This window comes from Phytophthora infestans, genomic scaffold (genome assembly GCF_000142945.1).
Source record: "Phytophthora infestans T30-4 supercont1.75 genomic scaffold, whole genome shotgun sequence".
Classification (NCBI taxonomy): Eukaryota; Oomycota; class Peronosporomycetes; order Peronosporales; family Peronosporaceae; genus Phytophthora; species Phytophthora infestans.
Window position 1 is genome coordinate 81053 of NW_003303684.1, and position 23022 is coordinate 104074.

Here is a 23022-nt window from a genome sequence, read left to right on the forward strand (position 1 = left end):
GGCTCAATGTGGGATTCGAACCCACGACCCTTTCGGACCAGTGCCTTTAAACTGGCGCCTTGAGACTCGCTCGGCCAATTAGACCACCGTTACGCAAAACCACAACCCTCGCGCAAACAAAAAACGCCATTCGCCAACACACCACAGCTCACAAGCCACGCGCCGCACGTAGCCAAACGAACCATGCAGCACACCACTTGTCTTGGACGACTCGCCTCCGCCACCGCTTGCCTCACTCCGTCTTCACTCACCCAAGACTTGACTGATCTGATGTCGTCCATTTCCATGAGCCTGCCAAACGCTGTGTTGGCCTGTCACACGGTCGCACTTCCTCCTCATGCTCACATACGTCTACCCTATTCGGGAAAGTACTGCTTCGTTTTATTACGTCTGGTGTTTTGGCCATTCGGAGCGCGTGCCAACGAACAGGAGCCAGCTTCGATGCTTGGTCTCGGCACTGTCCAAACCACGCGAGCAAGCGCCCTTACAGTAATAAGGCGTTGACAGGGTGTCACAGCATAGTCCTCTTAACCCAGCACGGTCTGTGTTCTAGTGCGAGTACCCGTTAAATGACAAAGGGTTGACATCGGAACTCAGGCCCATGGTGGATTTGAACCCACGCGAAATGAGTCGTTGGAGAGTAAGATGGGCGATCCGGTAGGACGGGTAGGTTCACTGGACGACGCGAGAGGTCGGCGAAGCGAGTAAAGACGCCAAAACAGGCAAGCCAGTGGCAAAAGAAAGAATAAGTTGGCCAATGTGGGATTCGAACCCACGCCCTTTCGGACCAGTGCCTTAAACTGGCGCCTTAGACCGCTCGGCCAATTGACCACCTTACGCAAACCACAACCCTCGCGCAAACAAAAAACGCCATTCGCCAACACACCACAGCTCACAAGCCACGCGCCGCACGTAGCCAAACGAACCATGCAGCACACCACTTGTCTTGGACGACTCGCCTCCGCCACCGCTTGCCTCACTCCGTCTTCACCCACCCAAGACTTGACTGATCTGATGTCGTCCATTTCCATGAGCCTGCCAAACGCTGTGTTGGCCTGTCACACGGTCGCACTTCCTCCTCATGCTCACATACGTCTACCCTATTCGGGAAAGTACTGCTTCGTTTTATTACGTCTGGTGTTTTGGCCATTCGGAGCGCGTGCCAACGAACAGGAGCCAGCTTCGATGCTCGGTCTCGGCACTGTCCAAACCACGCGAGCAAGCGCCCTTACAGTAATAAGGCGTTGAAAGGGTGTCACAGCATAGTCCTCTTAACCCAGCACGGTCTGTGTTCTAGTGCGAGTACCGTTAAATGACAAAGGTTGACATCGGAACTCAGGCCCATGGTGGGATTTGAACCCACGCGAAATGAGTCGTTGGAGAGTAAGATGGGCGATCCGGTAGGACGGGTAGGTTCACTGGGACGACTCGAGAGGTCGGCGAAGCGAGTAAAGACGCCAAAACAGGCAAGCCAGTGGCAAAAGAAAGAAGAAGTTGGCCAATTGTGAGATTCGAACCCACGCCCTTTCGGACCAGTCCCTTAAACTGGCGCCTTAGACCGCTCGGCCCAATTGCCCACCTTACGCAAACCCACAACCCTCGCGGCAAACAAAAAACGCCATTCGCCAACACACCACAGCTCACAAGCCACGCGCCCGCACGTAGCCAAACGAACCATGCAGCACACCACCTGTCTTGGACGACTCGCCTCCGCCACCGCTTGCCTCACTCCGTCTTCACCCACCCAAGACTTGACTGATCTGATGTCGTCCATTTCCATGAGCCTGCCAAACGCTGTGTTGGCCTGTCACACGGTCGCACTTCCTCCTCATGCTCACATACGTCTACCCTATTCGGGAAGGTACTGCTTCGTTTTATTACGTCTGGTGTTTTGGCCATTCGGAGCGCGTGCCAACGAACAGGAGCCAGCTTCGATGCTCGGTCTCGGCACTGTCCAAACCACGCGAGCAAGCGCCCTTACAGTAATAAGGCGTTGACAGGGTGTCACAGCATAGTCCTCTTAACCCAGCACGGTCTGTGTTCTAGTGCGAGTACCGTTAAATGACAAAGGTTGACATCGGAACTCAGGCCCATGGTGGATTTGAACCCACGCGAAATGAGTCGTTGGAGAGTAAGATGGGCGATCCGGTAGGACGGGTAGGTTCACTGGACGACGCGAGAGGTCGGCGAAGCGAGTAAAGACGCCAAAACAGGCAAGCCAGTGGCAAAAGAAAGAAGAAGTTGGCCAATGTGGGATTCGAACCCACGCCCTTTCGGACCAGTGCCTTAAACTGGCGCCTTAGACCGCTCGGCCAATTGACCACCTTACGCAAACCACAACCCTCGCGCAAACAAAAAACGCCATTCGCCAACACACCACAGCTCACAAGCCACGCGCCGCACGCAGCCAAACGAACCATGCAGCACACCACCTGTCTTGGACGACTCGCCTCCGCCACCGCTTGCCTCACTCCGTCTTCACCCACCCAAGACTTGACTGATCTGATGTCGTCCATTTCCATGAGCCTGCCAAACGCTGTGCTGGCCTGTCACACGGTCGCACTTCCTCCTTATGCTCACATACGTCTACCCTATTCGGGAAAGTACTGCTTCGTTTTATTACGTCTGGTGTTTTGGCCATTCGGAGCGCGTGCCAACGAACAGGAGCCAGCTTCGATGCTCGGTCTCGGCACTGTCCAAACCACGCGAGCAAGCGCCCTTACAGTAATAAGGCGTTGACAGGGTGTCACAGCATAGTCCTCTTAACCCAGCACGGTCTGTGTTCTAGTGCGAGTACCGTTAAATGACAAAGGTTGACATCGGAACTCAGGCCCATGGTGGATTTGAACCCACGCGAAATGAGTCGTTGGAGAGTAAGATGGGCGATCCGGTAGGACGGGTAGGTTCACTGGACGACGCGAGAGGTCGGCGAAGCGAGTAAAGACGCCAAAACAGGCAAGCCAGTGGCAAAAGAAAGAAGAAGTTGGCCAATGTGGGATTCGAACCCACGCCCTTTCGGACCAGTGCCTTAAACTGGCGCCTTAGACCGCTCGGCCAATTGACCACCTTACGCAAACCACAACCCTCGCGCAAACAAAAAACGCCATTCGCCAACACACCACAGCTCACAAGCCACGCGCCGCACGCAGCCAAACGAACCATGCAGCACACCACCTGTCTTGGACGACTCGCCTCCGCCACCGCTTGCCTCACTCCGTCTTCACCCACCCAAGACTTGACTGATCTGATGTCGTCCATTTCCATGAGCCTGCCAAACGCTGTGTTGGCCTGTCACACGGTCGCACTTCCTCCTCATGCTCACATACGTCTACCCTATTCGGGAAAGTACTGCTTCGTTTTATTACGTCTGGTGTTTTGGCCATTCGGAGCGCGTGCCAACGAACAGGAGCCAGCTTCGATGCTTGGTCTCGGCACTGTCCAAACCACGCGAGCAAGCGCCCTTACAGTAATAAGGCGTTGACAGGGTGTCACAGCATAGTCCTCTTAACCCAGCACGGTCTGTGTTCTAGTGCGAGTACCGTTAAATGACAAAGGTTGACATCGGAACTCAGGCCCATGGTGGATTTGAACCCACGCGAAATGAGTCGTTGGAGAGTAAGATGGGCGATCCGGTAGGACGGGTAGGTTCACTGGACGACGCGAGAGGTCGGCGAAGCGAGTAAAGACGCCAAAACAGGCAAGCCAGTGGCAAAAGAAAGAAGAAGTTGGCCAATGTGGGATTCGAACCCACGCCCTTTCGGACCAGTGCCTTAAACTGGCGCCTTAGACCGCTCGGCCAATTGACCACCTTACGCAAACCACAACCCTCGCGCAAACAAAAAACGCCATTCGCCAACACACCACAGCTCACAAGCCACGCGCCGCACGCAGCCCAAACGAACCATGCAGCACACCACCTGTCTTGGACGACTCGCCTCCGCCACCGCTTGCCTCACTCCGTCTTCACCCACCCAAGACTTGACTGATCTGATGTCGTCCATTTCCATGAGCCTGCCAAACGCTGTGTTGGCCTGTCACACGGTCGCACTTCCTCCTCATGCTCACATACGTCTACCCTATTCGGGAAAGTACTGCTTCGTTTTATTACGTCTGGTGTTTTGGCCATTCGGAGCGCGTGCCAACGAACAGGAGCCAGCTTCGATGCTTGGTCTCGGCACTGTCCAAACCACGCGAGCAAGCGCCCTTACAGTAATAAGGCGTTGACAGGGTGTCACAGCATAGTCCTCTTAACCCAGCACGGTCTGTGTTCTAGTGCGAGTACCGTTAAATGACAAAGGCTGACATCGGAGCTCAGGCCCATGGTGGATTTGAACCCACGCGAAATGAGTCGTTGGAGAGTAAGATGGGCGATCCGGTAGGATGGGTAGGTTCACTGGACGACGCGAGAGGTCGGCGAAGCGAGTAAAGACGCCAAAACAGGCAAGCCAGTGGCAAAAGAAAGAAGAAGTTGGCCAATGTGGGATTCGAACCCACGCCCTTTCGGACCAGTGCCTTAAACTGGCGCCTTAGACCGCTCGGCCAATTGACCACCTTACGCAAACCACAACCCTCGCGCAAACAAAAAACGCCATTCGCCAACACACCACAGCTCACAAGCCACGCGCCGCACGTAGCCAAACGAACCATGCAGCACACCACTTGTCTTGGACGACTCGCCTCCGCCACCGCTTGCCTCACTCCGTCTTCACCCACCCAAGACTTGACTGATCTGATGTCGTCCATTTCCATGAGCCTGCCAAACGCTGTGTTGGCCTGTCACACGGTCGCACTTCCTCCTCATGCTCACATACGTCTACCCTATTCGGGAAAGTACTGCTTCGTTTTATTACGTCTGGTGTTTTGGCCATTCGGAGCGCGTGCCAACGAACAGGAGCCAGCTTCGATGCTTGGTCTCGGCACTGTCCAAACCACGCGAGCAAGCGCCCTTACAGTAATAAGGCGTTGACAGGGTGTCACAGCATAGTCCTCTTAACCCAGCACGGTCTGTGTTCTAGTGCGAGTACCGTTAAATGACAAAGGTTGACATCGGAACTCAGGCCCATGGTGGATTTGAACCCACGCGAAATGAGTCGTTGGAGAGTAAGATGGGCGATCCGGTAGGACGGGTAGGTTCACTGGACGACGCGAGAGGTCGGCGAAGCGAGTAAAGACGCCAAAACAGGCAAGCCAGTGGCAAAAGAAAGAAGAAGTTGGCCAATGTGGGATTCGAACCCACGCCCTTTCGGACCAGTGCCTTAAACTGGCGCCTTAGACCGCTCGGCCAATTGACCACCTTACGCAAACCACAACCCTCGCGCAAACAAAAAACGCCATTCGCCAACACACCACAGCTCACAAGCCACGCGCCGCACGCAGCCAAACGAACCATGCAGCACACCACCTGTCTTGGACGACTCGCCTCCGCCACCGCTTGCCTCACTCCGTCTTCACCCACCCAAGACTTGACTGATCTGATGTCGTCCATTTCCATGAGCCTGCCAAACGCTGTGTTGGCCTGTCACACGGTCGCACTTCCTCCTCATGCTCACATACGTCTACCCTATTCGGGAAAGTACTGCTTCGTTTTATTACGTCTGGTGTTTTGGCCATTCGGAGCGCGTGCCAACGAACAGGAGCCAGCTTCGATGCTCGGTCTCGGCACTGTCCAAACCACGCGAGCAAGCGCCCTTACAGTAATAAGGCGTTGACAGGGTGTCACAGCATAGTCCTCTTAACCCAGCACGGTCTGTGTTCTAGTGCGAGTACCGTTAAATGACAAAGGTTGACATCGGAACTCAGGCCCATGGTGGATTGAACCACGCGAAATGAGTCGTTGGAGAGTAAGATGGGCGATCCGGTAGGACGGGTAGGTTCACTGGACGACGCGAGAGGTCGGCGAAGCGAGTAAAGACGCCAAAACAGGCAAGCCAGTGGCAAAAGAAAGAAGAAGTTGGCCAATGTGGGATTCGAACCCACGCCCTTTCGGACCAGTGCCTTAAACTGGCGCCTTAGACCGCTCGGCCAATTGACCACCTTACGCAAACCACAACCCTCGCGCAAACAAAAAACGCCATTCGCCAACACACCACAGCTCACAAGCCACGCGCCGCACGCAGCCAAACGAACCATGCAGCACACCACCTGTCTTGGACGACTCGCCTTCGCCACCGCTTGCCTCACTCCGTCTTCACCCACCCAAGACTTGACTGATCTGATGTCGTCCATTTCCATGAGCCTGCCAAACGCTGTGTTGGCCTGTCACACGGTCGCACTTCCTCCTCATGCTCACATACGTCTACCCTATTCGGGAAAGTACTGCTTCGTTTTATTACGTCTGGTGTTTTGGCCATTCGGAGCGCGTGCCAACGAACAGGAGCCAGCTTCGATGCTTGGTCTCGGCACTGTCCAAACCACGCGAGCAAGCGCCCTTACAGTAATAAGGCGTTGACAGGGTGTCACAGCATAGTCCTCTTAACCCAGCACGGTCTGTGTTCTAGTGCGAGTACCGTTAAATGACAAAGGTTGACATCGGAACTCAGGCCCATGGTGGATTTGAACCCACGCGAAATGAGTCGTTGGAGAGTAAGATGGGCGATCCGGTAGGACGGGTAGGTTCACTGGACGACGCGAGAGGTCGGCGAAGCGAGTAAAGACGCCAAAACAGGCAAGCCAGTGGCAAAAGAAAGAAGAAGTTGGCCAATGTGGGATTCGAACCCACGCCCTTTCGGACCAGTGCCTTAAACTGGCGCCTTAGACCGCTCGGCCAATTGACCACCTTACGCAAACCACAACCCTCGCGCAAACAAAAAACGCCATTTGCCAACACACCACAGCTCACAAGCCACGCGCCGCACGCAGCCAAACGAACCATGCAGCACACCACCTGTCTTGGACGACTCGCCTCCGCCACCGCTTGCCTCACTCCGTCTTCACCCACCCAAGACTTGACTGATCTGATGTCGTCCATTTCCATGAGCCTGCCCAAACGCTGTGTTGGCCTGTCACACGGTCGCACTTTCCTCCTCATGCTCACATACGTCTACCCTATTCGGGGAAAGTACTGCTTCGTTTTATTACGTCTGGTGTTTCGCTCATTCGGAGCGCGTGCCAACGAACAGGAGCCAGCTTCGATGCTCGGTCTCGGCACTGTCCAAACCACGCGAGCAAGCGCCCTTACAGTAATAAGGCGTTGACAGGGTGTCACAGCATAGTCCTCTTAACCCAGCACGGTCTGTGTTCTAGTGCGAGTACCGTTAAATGACAAAGGTTGACATCGGAACTCAGGCCCATGGTGGATTTGAACCCACGCGAAATGAGTCGTTGGAGAGTAAGATGGGCGATCCGGTAGGACGGGTAGGTTCACTGGACGACGCGAGAGGTCGGCGAAGCGAGTAAAGACGCCAAAACAGGCAAGCCAGTGGCAAAAGAAAGAAGAAGTTGGCCAATGTGGGATTCGAACCCACGCCCTTTCGGACCAGTGCCTTAAACTGGCGCCTTAGACCGCTCGGCCAATTGACCACCTTACGCAACCCACAACCCTCGCGCAAACAAAAAACGCCATTCGCCAACACACCACAGCTCACAAGCCACGCGCCGCACGCAGCCAAACGAACCATGCAGCACACCACCTGTCTTGGACGACTCGCCTCCGCCACCGCTTGCCTCACTCCGTCTTCACCCACCCAAGACTTGACTGATCTGATGTCGTCCATTTCCATGAGCCTGCCAAACGCTGTGTTGGCCTGTCACACGGTCGCACTTCCTCCTCATGCTCACATACGTCTACCCTATTCGGGAAAGTACTGCTTCGTTTTATTACGTCTGGTGTTTTGGCCATTCGGAGCGCGTGCCAACGAACAGGAGCCAGCTTCGATGCTCGGTCTCGGCACTGTCCAAACCACGCGAGCAAGCGCCCTTACAGTAATAAGGCGTTGACAGGGTGTCACAGCATAGTCCTCTTAACCCAGCACGGTCTGTGTTCTAGTGCGAGTACCGTTAAATGACAAAGGTTGACATCGGAACTCAGGCCCATGGTGGATTTGAACCCACGCGAAATGAGTCGTTGGAGAGTAAGATGGGCGATCCGGTAGGACGGGTAGGTTCACTGGACGACGCGAGAGGTCGGCGAAGCGAGTAAAGACGCCAAAACAGGCAAGCCAGTGGCAAAAGAAAGAAGAAGTTGGCCAATGTGGGATTCGAACCAACGCCCTTTCGGACCAGTGCCTTACACTGGCGCCTTAGACCGCTCGGCCAATTGACCACCTTACGCAAACCACAACCCTCGCGCAAACAATAAACGCCATTCGCTAACACACCACAGCTCACAAGCCACGCGCCGCACGCAGCCAAACGAACCATGCAGCACACCACCTGTCTTGGACGACTCGCCTCCGCCACCGCTTGCCTCACTCCGTCTTCACCCACCCAAGACTTGACTGATCTGATGTCGTCCATTTCCATGAGCCTGCCAAACGCTGTGTTGGCCTGTCACACGGTCGCACTTCCTCCTCATGCTCACATACGTCTACCCTATTCGGGAAAGTACTGCTTCGTTTTATTACGTCTGGTGTTTTGGCCATTCGGAGCGCGTGCCAACGAACAGGAGCCAGCTTCGATGCTTGGTCTCGGCACTGTCCAAACCACGCGAGCAAGCGCCCTTACAGTAATAAGGCGTTGACAGGGTGTCACAGCATAGTCCTCTTAACCCAGCACGGTCTGTGTTCTAGTGCGAGTACCGTTAAATGACAAAGGTTGACATCGGAACTCAGGCCCATGGTGGATTTGAACCCACGCGAAATGAGTCGTTGGAGAGTAAGATGGGCGATCCGGTAGGACGGGTAGGTTCACTGGACGACGCGAGAGGTCGGCGAAGCGAGTATAGACGCCAAAACAGGCAAGCCAGTGGCAAAAGAAAGAAGAAGTTGGCCAATGTGGGATTCGAACCCACGCCCTTTCGGACCAGTGCCTTAAACTGGCGCCTTAGACCGCTCGGCCAATTGACCACCTTACGCTAACCACAACCCTCGCGCAAACAAAAAACGCCATTCGCCAACACACCACAGCTCACAAGCCACGCGCCGCACGCAGCCAAACGAACCATGCAGCACACCACCTGTCTTGGACGACTCGCCTCCGCCACCGCTTGCCTCACTCCGTCTTCACCCACCCAAGACTTGACTGATCGGATGTCGTCCATTTCCATGAGCCTGCCAAACGCTGTGTTGGCCTGTCACACGGTCGCACTTCCTCCTCATGCTCACATACGTCTACCCTATTCAGGAAAGTACTGCTTCGTTTTATTACGTCTGGTGTTTTGGCCATTCGGAGCGCGTGCCAACGAACAGGAGCCAGCTTCGATGCTCGGTCTCGGCACTGTCCAAACCACGCGAGCAAGCGCCCTTACAGTAATAAGGCGTTGACAGGGTGTCACAGCATAGTCCTCTTAACCCAGCACGGTCTGTGTTCTAGTGCGAGTACCGTTAAATGACAAAGGTTGACATCGGAACTCAGGCCCATGGTGGATTTGAACCCACGCGAAATGAGTCGTTGGAGAGTAAGATGGGCGATCCGGTAGGATGGGTAGGTTCACTGGACGACGCGAGAGGTCGGCGAAGCGAGTAAAGACGCCAAAACAGGCAAGCCAGTGGCAAAAGAAAGAAGAAGTTGGCCAATGTGGGATTCGAACCCACGCCCTTTCGGACCAGTGCCTTAAACTGGCGCCTTAGACCGCTCGGCCAATTGACCACCTTACGCAAACCACAACCCTCGCGCAGACAAAAAACGCCATTCGCCAACACACCACAGCTCACAAGCCACGCGCCGCACGCAGCCAAACGAACCATGCAGCACACCACCTGTCTTGGACGACTCGCCTCCGCCACCGCTTGCCTCACTCCGTCTTCACCCACCCAAGACTTGACTGATCTGATGTCGTCCATTTCCATGAGCCTGCCAAACGCTGTGTTGGCCTGTCACACGGTCGCACTTCCTCCTCATGCTCACATACGTCTACCCTATTCGGGAAAGTACTGCTTCGTTTTATTACGTCTGGTGTTTTGGCCATTCGGAGCGCGTGCCAACGAACAGGAGCCAGCTTCGATGCTTGGTCTCGGCACTGTCCAAACCACGCGAGCAAGCGCCCTTACAGTAATAAGGCGTTGACAGGGTGTCACAGCATAGTCCTCTTAACCCAGCACGGTCTGTGTTCTAGTGCGAGTACCGTTAAATGACAAAGGTTGACATCGGAACTCAGGCCCATGGTGGATTTGAACCCACGCGAAATGAGTCGTTGGAGAGTAAGATGGGCGATCCGGTAGGACGGGTAGGTTCACTGGACGACGCGAGAGGTCGGCGAAGCGAGTAAAGACGCCAAAACAGGCAAGCCAGTGGAAAAGAAAGAAGAAGTTGGCCCAATGTGGGATTCGAACCCACGCCCTTTCGGACCAGTGCCTTAAACTGGCGCCTTAGACCGCTCGGCCAATTGACCACCTTACGCAAACCACAACCCTCGCGCAAACAAAAAACGCCATTCGCCAACACACCACAGCTCACAAGCCACGCGCCGCACGCAGCCAAACGAACCATGCAGCACACCACCTGTCTTGGACGACTCGCCTCCGCCACCGCTTGCCTCACTCCGTCTTCACCCACCCAAGACTTGACTGATCTGATGTCGTCCATTTCCATGAGCCTGCCAAACGCTGTGTTGGCCTGTCACACGGTCGCACTTCCTCCTCATGCTCACATACGTCTACCCTATTCGGGAAAGTGCTGCTTCGTTTTATTACGTCTGGTGTTTTGGCCATTCGGAGCGCGTGCCAACGAACAGGAGCCAGCTTCGATGCTTGGTCTCGGCACTGTCCAAACCACGCGAGCAAGCGCCCTTACAGTAATAAGGCGTTGACAGGGTGTCACAGCATAGTCCTCTTAACCCAGCACGGTCTGTGTTCTAGTGCGAGTACCGTTAAATGACAAAGGTTGACATCGGAACTCAGGCCCATGGTGGATTTGAACCCACGCGAAATGAGTCGTTGGAGAGTAAGATGGGCGATCCGGTAGGACGGGTAGGTTCACTGGACGACGCGAGAGGTCGGCGAAGCGAGTAAAGACGCCAAAACAGGCAAGCCAGTGGCAAAAGAAAGAAGAAGTTGGCCAATGTGGGATTCGAACCCACGCCCTTTCGGACCAGTGCCTTAAACTGGCGCCTTAGACCGCTCGGCCAATTGACCACATTACGCAAACCACAACCCTCGCGCAAACAAAAAACGCCATTCGCCAACACACCACAGCTCACAAGCCACGCGCCGCACGTAGCCAAACGAACCATGCAGCACACCACTTGTCTTGGACGACTCGCCTCCGCCACCGCTTGCCTCACTCCGTCTTCACCCACCCAAGACTTGACTGATCTGATGTCGTCCATTTCCATGAGCCTGCCAAACGCTGTGTTGGCCTGTCACACGGTCGCACTTCCTCCTCATGCTCACATACGTCTACCCTATTCGGGAAAGTGCTGCTTCGTTTTATTACGTCTGGTGTTTTGGCCATTCGGAGCGCGTGCCAACGAACAGGAGCCAGCTTCGATGCTTGGTCTCGGCACTGTCCAAACCACGCGAGCAAGCGCCCTTACAGTAATAAGGCGTTGACAGGGTGTCACAGCATAGTCCTCTTAACCCAGCACGGTCTGTGTTCTAGTGCGAGTACCGTTAAATGACAAAGGTTGACATCGGAACTCAGGCCCATGGTGGATTTGAACCCACGCGAAATGAGTCGTTGGAGAGTAAGATGGGCGATCCGGTAGGACGGGTAGGTTCACTGGACGACGCGAGAGGTCGGCGAAGCGAGTAAAGACGCCAAAACAGGCAAGCCAGTGGCAAAAGAAAGAAGAAGTTGGCCAATGTGGGATTCGAACCCACGCCCTTTCGGACCAGTGCCTTAACTGGCGCCTTAGACCGCTCGGCCAATTGACCACCTTACGCAAACCACAACCCTCGCGCAAACAAAAAACGCCATTCGCCAACACACCACAGCTCACAAGCCACGCGCCGCACGCAGCCAAACGAACCATGTAGCACACCACCTGTCTTGGACGACTCGCCTCCGCCACCGCTTGCCTCACTCCGTCTTCACCCACCCAAGACTTGACTGATCTGATGTCGTCCATTTCCATGAGCCTGCCAAACGCTGTGTTGGCCTGTCACACGGTCGCACTTCCTCCTCATGCTCACATACGTCTACCCTATTCGGGAAAGTACTGCTTCGTTTTATTACGTCTGGTGTTTTGGCCATTCGGAGCGCGTGCCAACGAACAGGAGCCAGCTTCGATGCTCGGTCTCGGCACTGTACAAACCACGCGAGCAAGCGCCCTTACAGTAATAAGGCGTTGACAGGGTGTCACAGCATAGTCCTCTTAACCCAGCACGGTCTGTGTTCTAGTGCGAGTACCGTTAAATGACAAAGGTTGACATCGGAACTCAGGCCCATGGTGGATTTGAACCCACGCGAAATGAGTCGTTGGAGAGTAAGATGGGCGATCCGGTAGGACGGGTAGGCTCACTGGACGACGCGAGAGGTCGGCGAAGCGAGTAAAGACGCCAAAACAGGCAAGCCAGTGGCAAAAGAAAGAAGAAGTTGGCCAATGTGGGATTCGAACCCACGCCCTTTCGGACCAGTGCCTTAAACTGGCGCCTTAGACCGCTCGGCCAATTGACCACCTTACGCAAACCACAACCCTCGCGCAAACAAAAAACGCCATTCGCCAACACACCACAGCTCACAAGCCACGCGCCGCACGCAGTTAAACGAACCATGCAGCACACCACCTGTCTTGGACGACTCGCCTCCGCCACCGCTTGCCTCACTCCGTCTTCACCCACCCAAGACTTGACTGATCTGATGTCGTCCATTTCCATGAGCCTGCCAAACGCTGTGTTGGCCTGTCACACGGTCGCACTTCCTCCTCATGCTCACATACGTCTACCCTATTCGGGAAAGTACTGCTTCGTTTTATTACGTCTGGTGTTTTGGCCATTCGGAGCGCGTGCCAACGAACAGGAGCCAGCTTCGATGCTTGGTCTCGGCACTGTCCAAACCACGCGAGCAAGCGCCCTTACAGTAATAAGGCGTTGACAGGGTGTCACAGCATAGTCCTCTTAACCCAGCACGGTCTGTGTTCTAGTGCGAGTACCGTTAAATGACAAAGGCTGACATCGGAGCTCAGGCCCATGGTGGATTTGAACCCACGCGAAATGAGTCGTTGGAGAGTAAGATGGGCGATCCGGTAGGACGGGTAGGTTCACTGGACGACGCGAGAGGTCGGCGAAGCGAGTAAAGACGCCAAAACAGGCAAGCCAGTGGCAAAAGAAAGAAGAAGTTGGCCAATGTGGGATTCGAACCCACGCCCTTTCGGACCAGTGCCTTAAACTGGCGCCTTAGACCGCTCGGCCAATTGACCACCTTACGCAAACCACAACCCTCGCGCAAACAAAAAACGCCATTCGCCAACACACCACAGCTCACAAGCCACGCGCCGCACGCAGCCAAACGAACCATGCAGCACACCACCTGTCTTGGACGACTCGCCTCCGCCACCGCTTGCCTCACTCCGTCTTCACCCACCCAAGACTTGACTGATCTGATGTCGTCCATTTCCATGAGCCTGCCAAACGCTGTGTTGGCCTGTCACACGGTCGCACTTCCTCCTCATGCTCACATACGTCTACCCTATTCGGGAAGGTACTGCTTCGTTTTATTACGTCTGGTGTTTTGGCCATTCGGAGCGCGTGCCAACGAACAGGAGCCAGCTTCGATGCTCGGTCTCGGCACTGTCCAAACCACGCGAGCAAGCGCCCTTACAGTAATAAGGCGTTGACAGGGTGTCACAGCATAGTCCTCTTAACCCAGCACGGTCTGTGTTCTAGTGCGAGTACCGTTAAATGACAAAGGTTGACATCGGAACTCAGGCCCATGGTGGATTTGAACCCACGCGAAATGAGTCGTTGGAGAGTAAGATGGGCGATCCGGTAGGACGGGTAGGCTCACTGGACGACGCGAGAGGTCGGCGAAGCGAGTAAAGACGCCAAAACAGGCAAGCCAGTGGCAAAAGAAAGAAGAAGTTGGCCAATGTGGGATTCGAACCCACGCCCTTTCGGACCAGTGCCTTAAACTGGCGCCTTAGACCGCTCGGCCAATTGACCACCTTACGCAAACCACAACCCTCGCGCAAACAAAAAACGCCATTCGCCAACACACCACAGCTCACAAGCCACGCGCCGCACGCAGCCAAACGAACCATGCAGCACACCACCTGTCTTGGACGACTCGCCTCCGCCACCGCTTGCCTCACTCCGTCTTCACCCACCCAAGACTTGACTGATCTGATGTCGTCCATTTCCATGAGCCTGCCAAACGCTGTGTTGGCCTGTCACACGGTCGCACTTCCTCCTCATGCTCACATACGTCTACCCTATTCGGGAAAGTACTGCTTCGTTTTATTACGTCTGGTGTTTTGGCCATTCGGAGCGCGTGCCAACGAACAGGAGCCAGCTTCGATGCTTGGTCTCGGCACTGTCCAAACCACGCGAGCAAGCGCCCTTACAGTAATAAGGCGTTGACAGGGTGTCACAGCATAGTCCTCTTAACCCAGCACGGTCTGTGTTCTAGTGCGAGTACCGTTAAATGACAAAGGTTGACATCGGAACTCAGGCCCATGGTGGATTTGAACCCACGCGAAATGAGTCGTTGGAGAGTAAGATGGGCGATCCGGTAGGACGGGTAGGTTCACTGGACGACGCGAGAGGTCGGCGAAGCGAGTAAAGACGCCAAAACAGGCAAGCCAGTGGCAAAAGAAAGAAGAAGTTGGCCAATGTGGGATTCGAACCCACGCCCTTTCGGACCAGTGCCTTAAACTGGCGCCTTAGACCGCTCGGCCAATTGACCACCTTACGCAAACCACAACCCTCGCGCAAACAAAAAACGCCATTCGCCAACACACCACAGCTCACAAGCCACGCGCCGCACGCAGCCAAACGAACCATGCAGCACACCACCTGTCTTGGACGACTCGCCTCCGCCACCGCTTGCCTCACTCCGTCTTCACCCACCCAAGACTTGACTGATCTGATGTCGTCCATTTCCATGAGCCTGCCAAACGCTGTGTTGGCCTGTCACACGGTCGCACTTCCTCCTCATGCTCACATACGTCTACCCTATTCGGGAAAGTACTGCTTCGTTTTATTACGTCTGGTGTTTTGGCCATTCGGAGCGCGTGCCAACGAACAGGAGCCAGCTTCGATGCTCGGTCTCGGCACTGTCCAAACCACGCGAGCAAGCGCCCTTACAGTAATAAGGCGTTGACAGGGTGTCACAGCATAGTCCTCTTAACCCAGCACGGTCTGTGTTCTAGTGCGAGTACCGTTAAATGACAAAGGTTGACATCGGAACTCAGGCCCATGGTGGATTTGAACCCACGCGAAATGAGTCGTTGGAGAGTAAGATGGGCGATCCGGTAGGACGGGTAGGTTCACTGGACGACGCGAGAGGTCGGCGAAGCGAGTAAAGACGCCAAAACAGGCAAGCCAGTGGCAAAAGAAAGAAGAAGTTGGCCAATGTGGGATTCGAACCCACGCCCTTTCGGACCAGTGCCTTAAACTGGCGCCTTAGACCGCTCGGCCAATTGACCACCTTACGCAAACCACAACCCTCGCGCAAACAAAAAACGCCATTCGCCAACACACCACAGCTCACAAGCCACGCGCCGCACGCAGCCAAACGAACCATGCAGCACACCACCTGTCTTGGACGACTCGCCTCCGCCACCGCTTGCCTCACTCCGTCTTCACCCACCCAAGACTTGACTGATCTGATGTCGTCCATTTCCATGAGCCTGCCAAACGCTGTGTTGGCCTGTCACACGGTCGCACTTCCTCCTCATGCTCACATACGTCTACCCTATTCGGGAAAGTACTGCTTCGTTTTATTACGTCTGGTGTTTTGGCCATTCGGAGCGCGTGCCAACGAACAGGAGCCAGCTTCGATGCTTGGTCTCGGCACTGTCCAAACCACGCGAGCAAGTGCCCTTACAGTAATAAGGCGTTGACAGGGTGTCACAGCATAGTCCTCTTAACCCAGCACGGTCTGTGTTCTAGTGCGAGTACCGTTAAATGACAAAGGCTGACATCGGAGCTCAGGCCCATGGTGGATTTGAACCCACGCGAAATGAGTCGTTGGAGAGTAAGATGGGCGATCCGGTAGGACGAATAGGTTCACTGGACGACGCGAGAGGTCGGCGAAGCGAGTAAAGACGCCAAAACAGGCAAGCCAGTGGCAAAAGAAAGAAGAAGTTGGCCAATGTGGGATTCGAACCCACGCCCTGTCGTACCAGTGCCCTAAACTGGGCACCTTAGCCCGCTCGACCAACTGCCCCACTTTACGCAACCCACTACCCTCGCGCATACAAAAAACGCCCACTCGCCCACACCCACAGCTCACAAGTCACGCTCCGCACGCAGCCAAACGTTCATGCAGCACACCACCTGTCTTGGCCGACTCACCTCCGACACCGCTTGCCTCACTCCGTCTTCACGCACCCAAGACTTGACTGATCTGATGTCGTCCATTTCCATGAGCCTGCCAAACGCTGTGTTGGCCTGTCACACGGTCGCACTTCCTCCTCATGCTCACATACGTCTACCCTATTCGGGAAAGTACTGCTTCGTTTTATTACGTCTGGTGTTTTGGCCATTCGGAGCGCGTGCCAACGAACAGGAGCCAGCTTCGATGCTTGGTCTCGGCACTGTCCAAACCACGCGAGCAAGCGCCCTTACAGTAATAAGGCGTTGACAGGGTGTCACAGCATAGTCCTCTTAACCCAGCACGGTCTGTGTTCTAGTGCGAGTACCGTTAAATGACAAAGGTTGACATCGGAACTCAGGCCCATGGTGGATTTGAACCCACGCGAAATGAGTCGTTGGAGAGTAAGATGGGCGATCCGGTAGGACGGGTAGGTTCACTGGACGACGCGAGAGGTCGGCGAAGCGAGTAAAGACGCCAAAACAGGCAAGCCAGTGGCAAAAGAGAGAAGAAGTTGGCCAATGTGGGATTCGAACCCACGCCCTTTCGGACCAGTGCCTTAAACTGGCGCCTTAGACCGCTCGGCCAATTGACCACCTTACGCAAACCACAACCCTCGCGCAGACAAAAAACGCCATTCGCCAACACACCACAGCTCACAAGCCACGCGCCGCACGCAGTCAAATGAACCATGCAGCACACCACCTGTCTTGGACGACTCGCCTCCGCCACCGCTTGCCTCACTCCGTCTTCACCCACCCAAGACTTGACTGATCTGATGTCGTCCATTTCCATGAGCCTGCCAAACGCTGTGTTGGCCTGTCACACGGTCGCACTTCATCCTCATGCTCACATACGTCTACCCTATTCGGGAAAGTACTGCTTCGTTTTATTACGTCTGGTGTTTTGGCCATTCGGAGCGCGTGCCAACGAACAGGAGCCAGCTTCGATGCTCGGTCTCGGCACTGTCCAAACCACGCGAGCAAGCGCCCTTACAGTAATAAGGCGTTGACAGGGTGTCACAGCATAGTCCTCTTAACCCAGCACGGTCTGTGTTCTAGTGCGAGTACCGTTAAATGACAAAGGTTGACATCGGAACTCAGGCCCATGGTAGATTTGAACCCACGCGAAATGAGTCGTTGGAGAGTAAGATGGGCGATCCGGTAGGACGGGTAGGTTCACTGGACGACGCGAGAGGTCGACGAAGCGAGTAAAGACGCCAAAACAGGCAAGCCAGTAGCAAAAGAAAGAAGAAGTTGGCCAATGTGGGATTCGAACCCACGCCCTTTCGGACCAGTGCCTTAAACTGGCGCCTTAGACCGCTCGGCCAATTGACCACCTTACGCAAACCACAACCCTCGCGCAGACAAAAAACGCCATTCGCCAACACACCACAGCTCACAAGCCACGCGCCGCACGCAGTCAAACGAACCATGCAGCACACCACCTGTCTTGGACGACTCGCCTCCGCCACCGCTTGCCTCACTCCGTCTTCACCCACCCAAGACTTGACTGATCTGATGTCGTCCATTTCCATGAGCCTGCCAAACGCTGTGTTGGCCTGTCACACGGTCGCACTTCCTCCTCATGCTCACATACGTCTACCCTATTCGGGAAAGTACTGCTTCGTTTTATTACGTCTGGTGTTTTGGCCATTCGGAGCGCGTGCCAACGAACAGGAGCCAGCTTCGATGCTCGGTCTCGGCACTGTCCAAACCACGCGAGCAAGCGCCCTTACAGTAATAAGGCGTTGACAGGGTGTCACAGCATAGTCCTCTTAACCCAGCACGGTCTGTGTTCTAGTGCGAGTACCGTTAAATGACAAAGGTTGACATCGGAACTCAGGCCCATGGTGGATTTGAACCCACGCGAAATGAGTCGTTGGAGAGTAAGATGGGCGATCCGGTAGGACGGGTAGGTTCACTGGACGACGCGAGAGGTCGGCGAAGCGAGTAAAGACGCCAAAACAGGCAAGCCAGTGGCAAAAGAAAGAAGAAGTTGGCCAATGTGGGATTCGAACCCACGCCCTTTCGGACCAGTGCCTTAAACTGGCGCCTTAGACCGCTCGGCCAATTGACCACCTTACGCAAACCACAACCCTCGCGCAAACAAAAAACGCCATTCGCCAACACACCACAGCTCACAAGCCACGCGCCGCACGCAGCCAAACGAACCATGCAGCACACCACCTGTCTTGGACGACTCGCCTCCGCCACCGCTTGCCTCACTCCGTCTTCACCCACCCAAGACTTGACTGATCTGATGTCGTCCATTTCCATGAGCCTGCCAAACGCTGTGTTGGCCTGTCACACGGTCGCACTTCCTCCTCATGCTCACATACGTCTACCCTATTCGGGAAAGTACTGCTTCGTTTTATTACGTCTGGTGTTTTGGCCATTCGGAGCGCGTGCCAACGAACAGGAGCCAGCTTCGATGCTTGGTCTCGGCACTGTCCAAACCACGCGAGCAAGCGCCCTTACAGTAATAAGGCGTTGACAGGGTGTCACAGCATAGTCCTCTTAACCCAGCACGGTCTGTGTTCTAGTGCGAGTACTGTTAAATGACAAAGGTTGACATCGGAACTCAGGCCCATGGTGGATTTGAACCCACGCGAAATGAGTCGTTGGAGAGTAAGATGGGCGATCCGGTAGGACGGGTAGGTTCACTGGACGACGCGAGAGGTCGGTGAAGCGAGTAAATACGCCAAAACAGGCGAGCCAGTGGCAAAAGAAAGAAGAAGTTGGCCAATGTGGGATTCGAACCCTCGCCCTTTCGGACCAGTGCCTTAAACTGGCGCCTTAGACCGCTCGGCCAATTGACCACCTTACGCAAGCCACAACCCTCGCGCAAACAAAAAACGCCATTCGCCAACACACCACAGCTCACAAGCCCACGCGCCGCACGCAGCCAAACGAACCATGCAGCACACCACCTGTCTTGGACGACTCGCCTCCGCCACCGCTTGCCTCACTCCGTCTTCACCCACCCAAGACTTGACTGATCTGATGTCGTCCATTTCCATGAGCCTGCCAAACGCTGTGTTGGCCTGTCACACGGTCGCACTTCCTCCTCATGCTCACATACGTCTACCCTATTCGGGAAAGTACTGCTTCGTTTTATTACGTCTGGTGTTTTGGCCATTCGGAGCGCGTGCCAACGAACAGGAGCCAGCTTCGATGCTTGGTCTCGGCACTGTCCAAACCACGCGAGCAAGCGCCCTTACAGTAATAAGGCGTTGACAGGGTGTCACAGCATAGTCCTCTTAACCCAGCACGGTCTGTGTTCTAGTGCGAGTACCGTTAAATGACAAAGGTTGACATCGGAACTCAGGCCCATGGTGGATTTGAACCCACGCGAAATGAGTCGTTGGAGAGTAAGATGGGCGATCCGGTAGGACGGGTAGGTTCACTGGACGACGCGAGAGGTCGGCGAAGCGAGTAAAGACGCCAAAACAGGCAAGCCAGTGGCAAAAGAAAGAAGAAGTTGGCCAATGTGGGATTCGAACCCACGCCCTTTCGGACCAGTGCCTTAAACTGGCGCCTTAGACCGCTCGGCCAATTGACCACCTTACGCAAACCACAACCCTCGCGCAAACAAAAAACGCCATTCGCCAACACACCACAGCTCACAAGCCACGCGCCGCACGTAGCCAAACGAACCATGCAGCACACCACTTGTCTTGGACGACTCGCCTCCGCCACCGCTTGCCTCACTCCGTCTTCACCCACCCAAGACTTGACTGATCTGATGTCGTCCATTTCCATGAGCCTGCCAAACGCTGTGTTGGCCTGTCACACGGTCGCACTTCCTTTTCATGCTCACATACGTCTACCCTATTCGGGAAGGTACTGCTTCGTTTTATTACGTCTGGTGTTTTGGCCATTCGGAGCGCGTGCCAACGAACAGGAGCCAGCTTCGATGCTCGGTCTCGGCACTGTCCAAACCACGCGAGCAAGCGCCCTTACAGTAATAAGGCGTTGACAGGGTGTCACAGCATAGTCCTCTTAACCCAGCACGGTCTGTGTTCTAGTGCGAGTACCGTTAAATGACAAAGGTTGACATCGGAACTCAGGCCCATGGTGGATTTGAACCCACGCGAAATGAGTCGTTGGAGAGTAAGATGGGCGATCCGGTAGGACGGGTAGGTTCACTGGACGACGCGAGAGGTCGGCGAAGCGAGTAAAGACGCCAAAACAGGCAAGCCAGTGGCAAAAGAAAGAAGAAGTTGGCCAATGTGGGATTCGAACCCACGCCCTTTCGGACCAGTGCCTTACACTGGCGCCTTAGACCGCTCGGCCAATTGACCACCTTACGCAAGCCGCAACCCTCGCGCAAACAAAAAACGCCATTCGCCAACACACCACAGCTCACAAGCCACGCGCCGCACGTAGCCAAACGAACCATGCAGCACACCACCTGTCTTGGACGACTCGCCTCCGCCACCGCTTGCCTCACTCCGTCTTCACCCACCCAAGACTTGACTGATCTGATGTCGTCCATTTCCATGAGCCTGCCAAACGCTGTGTTGGCCTGTCACACGGTCGCACTTCCTCCTCATGCTCACATACGTCTACCCTATTCGGGAAAGTACTGCTTCGTTTTATTACGTCTGGTGTTTTGGCCATTCGGAGCGCGTGCCAACGAACAGGAGCCAGCTTCGATGCTTGGTCTCGGCACTGTCCAAACCACGCGAGCAAGCGCCCTTACAGTAATAAGGCGTTGACAGGGTGTCACAGCATAGTTCTCTTAACCCAGCACGGTCTGTGTTCTAGTGCGAGTACCGTTAAATGACAAAGGTTGACATCGGAACTCAGGCCCATGGTGGATTTGAACCCACGCGAAATGAGTCGTTGGAGAGTAAGATGGGCGATCCGGTAGGACGGGTAGGTTCACTGGACGACGCGAGAGGTCGGCGAAGCGAGTAAAGACGCCAAAACAGGCAAGCCAGTGGCAAAAGAAAGAAGAAGTTGGCCAATGTGGGATTCGAACCCACGCCCTTTCGGACCAGTGCCTTAAACTGGCGCCTTAGACCGCTCGGCCAATTGACCACCTTACGCAAACCACAACCCTCGCGCAAACAAAAAACGCCATTCGCCAACACACCACAGCTCACAAGCCACGCGCCGCACGTAGCCAAACGAACCATGCAGCACACCACCTGTCTTGGACGACGCGTCTCCGCCACCGCTTGCCTCACTCCGTCTTCACCCACCCAAGACTTGACTGATCTGATGTCGTCCATTTCCATGAGCCTGCCAAACGCTGTGCTGGCCTGTCACACGGTCGCACTTCCTCCTCATGCTCACATACGTCTACCCTATTCGGGAAAGTACTGCTTCGTTTTATTACGTCTGGTGTTTTGCCCATTCGGAGCGCGTGCCAACGAACAGGAGCCAGCTTCGATGCTTGGTCTCGGCACTGTCCAAACCACGCGAGCAAGCGCCCTTACAGTAATAAGGCGTTGACAGGGTGTCACAGCATAGTCCTCTTAACCCAGCACGGTCTGTGTTCTAGTGCGAGTACCGTTAAATGACAAAGGTTGACATCGGAACTCAGGCCCATGGTGGATTTGAAACCCACGCGAAATGAGTCGTTGGAGAGTAAGATGGGCGATCCGGTAGGACGGGTAGGTTCACTGGACGACGCGAGAGGTCGGCGAAGCGAGTAAAGACGCCAAAACAGGCAAGCCAGTGGCAAAAGAAAGAAGAAGTTGGCCAATGTGGGATTCGAACCCACGCCCTTTCGGACCAGTGCCTTAAACTGGCGCCTTAGACCGCTCGGCCAATTGACCACCTTACGCAAACCACAACCCTCGCGCAAACAAAAAACGCCATTCGCCAACACACCACAGCTCACAAGCCACGCGCCGCACGTAGCCAAACGAACCATGCAGCACACCACCTGTCTTGGACGACTCGCCTCCGCCACCGCTTGCCTCACTCCGTCTTCACCCACCCAAGACTTGACTGATCTGATGTCGTCCATTTCCATGAGCCTGCCAAACGCTGTGTTGGCCTGTCACACGGTCGCACTTCCTCCTCATGCTCACATACGTCTACCCTATTCGGGAAAGTACTGCTTCGTTTTATTACGTCTGGTGTTTTGGCCATTCGGAGCGCGTGCCAACGAACAGGAGCCAGCTTCGATGCTTGGTCTCGGCACTGTCCAAACCACGCGAGCAAGCGCCCTTACAGTAATAAGGCGTTGACAGGGTGTCACAGCATAGTCCTCTTAACCCAGCACGGTCTGTGTTCTAGTGCGAGTACCGTTAAATGACAAAGGTTGACATCGGAACTCAGGCCCATGGTGGATTTGAACCCACGCGAAATGAGTCGTTGGAGAGTAAGATGGGCGATCCGGTAGGACGGGTAGGTTCACTGGACGACGCGAGAGGTCGGTGAAGCGAGTAAATACGCCAAAACAGGCAAGCCAGTGGCAAAAGAAAGAAGAAGT

General features: G+C 55.0%; 3 non-coding genes across 3 annotated transcripts; all 3 read right to left on the reverse strand.

Annotated features, from left to right (window-relative positions):
• On the reverse strand, positions 1-84 carry PITG_30280. The gene has a single exon. It is a non-coding gene; the product is annotated as a tRNA-Phe (tRNA).
• A 1412-nt stretch (positions 85-1496) lies between these two features.
• Positions 1497-1576, reverse strand: PITG_30282. Its single transcript has one exon. It is a non-coding gene; the product is annotated as a tRNA-Leu (tRNA).
• Positions 1577-16341: 14765 nt separating this feature from the next.
• PITG_30302 lies at positions 16342-16422 on the reverse strand. The gene has a single exon. It is a non-coding gene; the product is annotated as a tRNA-Pro (tRNA).
• Positions 16423-23022: the final 6600 nt, after the last annotated feature.